The sequence below is a fragment of the Mya arenaria genome, chromosome 7, assembly GCF_026914265.1.
Source record: "Mya arenaria isolate MELC-2E11 chromosome 7, ASM2691426v1".
Classification (NCBI taxonomy): domain Eukaryota; kingdom Metazoa; phylum Mollusca; class Bivalvia; order Myida; family Myidae; genus Mya; species Mya arenaria.
The window spans coordinates 34,874,588-34,879,114 of record NC_069128.1 but is presented as its reverse complement, the minus strand read 5'-3'; the positions used below and the strand labels follow the sequence as shown (position 1 = coordinate 34,879,114).

General features: G+C 35.4%; 1 pseudogene; it reads left to right on the top strand.

Annotated features, from left to right (window-relative positions):
- The first annotated feature begins 1,101 nt into the window (after nucleotides 1-1,101).
- LOC128240082 (uncharacterized) lies at nucleotides 1,102-3,646 on the top strand (annotated as a pseudogene).
- The last annotated feature ends 881 nt before the right edge of the window (nucleotides 3,647-4,527 follow it).

Sequence of the window (4,527 nt, the reverse complement as noted above, 5' to 3'; positions counted from 1 at the left end):
AATACAGGTTCTTTCACATTTCCATTCATAGCATTCATGAACACTCAAACATGATACCTGCTTTTAATTGTCTGAGATACATCGTTTATGTCATTCATTTATCTTTGTATTTATACACGCAATGGCATCATGAACATATTAAAACATTATGATTATATCAGACCAAATGGGATGTCAAGAATGAAACTAAATTGATTATCATGTTGATGTTAGCGTTGGGATTATGAACACAAACATTTATTTTTATCCCCCGCGTTGAAAAGGCGAGGGGATATAGTAATGGTAGGCGTGATTCCGTCTGCCTGTGCGTGCGTGCGTCCGTACGTCCGCCCGTCCCACATTCATTTCATTGCATCTTCTCTTACATTTCTTATGCGATTTCTACCAAACTTTCACAAATTGATGATAATAAAGTGAAGCAACGCACATAGTAGGGCTTTCCCGATTCGGCCAGTTTTGAAGGAGTTATTGCCCTTTGCTTATTTTACATTTAAAATAGGTTTCTTCGCAACTCCTTTCACATTTCTCATTCGATTTCTACCCAACTTCCACAGATTGATGATCATAAAGTGAAGCAGCGCATATTGTCGGGCTTTCCCGATTCAACCATTTTTGAAAGAATTTTTGCCTTAGCTTATTTTACATTTAAAATTGGTTTCTTCGCAACTCCCCTTACGTTTTTCATGCGATTTCTACCAAACTATCACAGATTGATGATCAAAAATTGAAGCAGTGCATATTGTCTGGCTTTCCCGATTCGACCATTATTGAAAGAATTATTGCCCGTTCTTAATTTTAAGCATTTTTTATGTTCCTGAGAAACTACCCTTACCATTGACTGGCTTTCGTTACAAAAAAATGCCCCCATGAAGCGGGGATATAGCTGTCTGTGACCGCTCTTGTTTACCTTAAAAGGCTTTCGACAGAATGAATTTCACTCTCGTCGACATAAAATAGACAGTCTTCCAACTAATCCAAAAACATGCAAATAAAATCCCCAAAGTTTCGTTAGCTTAAAGTTGCTTGAGCTCGTTTTATAAATGAATATATTTTATGAACTCATCACATTTCCTGAGTTTACATTAAGGGTAAACTGTTCATATTTTCCGGTTTGAAGTGGCAGCTTATGCCCGTGTTCCGAATTTCTTCTATCTGGCGGTCACCCTGCTGTTTGGACTCATCGTCGGCATCTTGGCAAAGTTCAGCTTTGGTCGAGCTCTCATTTTGAAAGTAAGTAGTATTTAGCTGTGTGTGGCATTGTTTAGCATGGCGTAAAGCTGCAACTTTGTGTGGGAATAGCTCAAATTAGACAGAACTGATTTAAGGAGTTGGCGATTTCAATTTGACACATTTCTTGAAATGCTGCTTTGTCATCAGTCACTTGTCTTGGGTAGATATTAAGCAATTAAGTTCATAGAAGCTTGTGTGTTTTTAAAGGGAAAGGGTTGATATGTGGTCTTAGAATAGAACCTAAACTTAAAACAAATGAAATTGCAGATAGGCAATCACTAGATCTAGGCTCAACTTTAAACTTTCGCAGGTGCTTAAAGTCTGATTTTGCGAGGACAATGTGTGAGCAAATGAGGTTGTATCTTAAATCCTTCTAATGGCCATTATTTAACGCTCAAAGACTCCGCCCATTCGTAAGAATTAAGATTCAAATGCATGTCATCAAATTATGACATAAACTTGGTGTACATGAAGGTGGAATTGTTGTGAAAGATCTTAAATTAGGCTGTATAATGCAACTTTATACCCATTTTGCTAGAGACATATGCACATGTATAGCAAAGCCCATATCTCCAGCTTTAAAAACTTTTGAGTCACATCTTTTCTGCAAGAAAAATATATCTAGTAAGCTGTATATATGTCCTATCCTATGTATGAGTAGATAGGATTCATGAAAAAGTATAAGATAATTAAAGTTTCTTATTATGTAATTCATTTTTTCTCCACAATATCCACACATATTCACGTTCGGTGTGTTCAAACAAGGAGGACCTTCCAAGAAACAGGTATAGTGTGATATTGGTAGACAAGGTAGACTGACCATATGAGTGAAACAGTTATAGAAACAATGGGTTATCATGAATATGACTATATGCTAAAATATTTCAAGCCACCACGTGTACAATAAAATTATGCAAGTTATAGAGGTTAAAGTTTTAGACCTAAATTCTGTCTTAATTAATCAGAGCCTGTCTAATTAAAAAGTTTATTTATAAATAGTTGCGATGGACTAACCTAGTAAAGGCGCCCTGAACCTGTTTTTAAAGCGTCTACTGTGGTCATATTTCTTAGGTTTTTCATGTTGATCCGGTAACCTTGGCATTATTCATTAATGATGATGATAATGATGATAATGATGTAGCCAAACACCAGGAATTAAACAACATATTTAGAGAATGAAGGAAATGTCTGTAAATCGATGGTTGGAAATATTTTGATACTTTCCTTGAATATTATCGGTTTCATGTCTGTTGGTGAAAAATGCACATGTAGTTAAACAGTTTGATAAGTTCCCTTCTTTGGACAATCTATCAGTGTTGTCAGGGTCAATTCTGAACGTTAAAACATACCTTATATTAATCGTAGCTTACCAGTCTGTCACGAATATCAATATATACTGGTCGTAACCTCTGCTTAATATCAGGAGTACCACGGCTGTAACTTCATGAGAATGTGCAGCAATACCCCTTATTCTGGCTGATCTTGTTGTCGAAATTTATCACCTTGACTAAATAAGGATAATGAACAAGAGTTGGCATCTCTCTAGGGTGTTCTCTTGTTATTAAAACTGATTGAAATTTTCCCGACAGATGGAGACAGGGACATTTAGCATCACAGTTGTCGGCAAGGGTTGGAAGGAGAAGCTTCCTGATGCCGACACAGAGCATGACACAGCCCCCGCCACCCAGATGTTTGTGCGGGTGTCGGGCCCGGAAGCGGGATATGTTGCCACGCCCATTGTCATGGTTCAGTGTGCCTGTAGCCTGTACTCTGCTGAAGGAAATCTCCCAAGACAAATTTAGGTATGATTAAAGCTGCATTCTTTCTACCAAATAAGCAGCTATTAAAACACGAATACATTATTGTTATCAGTAACTGATATTTGTCATAAAATGCATTATTTAATTAGCAGTAAAAGAGGTATAACTGAATTGATGTGTGCTATATTGCTTTTATATATATATCACTTTAATATTATAGAAAAATGGCATTTTGGTGATGGGAAAGATTGTTTGGGTAATACAATGAAAACTTAAGGAAAAACCAAGCAGTAAAAATATCAAATATGAGCCCTGTTTTCACTTGAGTGGGACCTTGAAGTTTTATTATAATTTCAAGTAGTGTATTGTTTAAGGCGAAGCAACAAATGAAAGCGTTACGAAAAGCAATGCATGTTAAACACTGTTGTAAACAATAGTAAAACTTCGTCACTTCAATGCATATTAATCTTATATAATGGCTGATAAAAGACATTGAGACTTATAACAACTGTATCTAGTAAATATATATATTTTAAATATCTTTCAGGGGTGGTGTGTACACAACAGCCATGCTTTTCCGAGAAACAAGCCTGATTGAACGACTCATCAAAAACAACATCAAGTTTGAAGTTGTGAAAGAACAATTCCCTCTGTGAACAATAGCTGGGCCCAAATTATAATTCCTTGGTGAACAATAGATGGGACCAAATTATAGCCCCTTGGTGAACAATACATGGGACCAAATTATAGCCTCTTGGTGAACAATAGATGGGACCAAATTATAATCCCTTGGTGAACAATAGATGGGCCCAAATTATAATCCCTTGGTGAACAATAGATGGGACCAAATTATAGCCCCTTGGTGAACAATAGCTGGGCCCAAAATATTTGTCCCTTTGTTTACAATAGCTGGGACCTCAATATCAAAAACTAGCTTTATCTTTGCCATCTTATGTCATTTGCCATGACATAATGTCATGTGAGACTTTTGTATGTAAACTTCTATTTATACAAATTATGACATGCCTTTGTAACGAAAACAATAAAGAATATGTTTATATTACTTAAGTAAAATAATTCAGGCTCTTCGGATTCATATGTCATAATTTTAAAGCTTTGTCCACATTTACTTTGATGTACAATATAAGGTACCTGTAAACTATACTATACTATACATAGTATATATATACTAATATATGTACTATCAACTATATGTATATTCTAATAATATTTGAAATCAAAAGTCACACCGTAATTAAAAAAGTTTCTGATCATTTACCTTGAGTTGTAATATAAGCTGCCTGTATATTCAAAAAATATGGGCAATCAAAAGTCGTAATTTAAAAGCTTTCTTTATCTTTATAGTTTGCGGTACACTATTTTATACATGTACATTTTTGAAAGCCAAAGATAATTGCTAGTATACATGATAACTATGATTTAAGTGGAAAACACCGAGTCACAGTTCTGTGGCTAATACAAGAATGGAGGCACACGTGTGTGACACGTATTTAAGTTTATATGAATGTTAAATGTG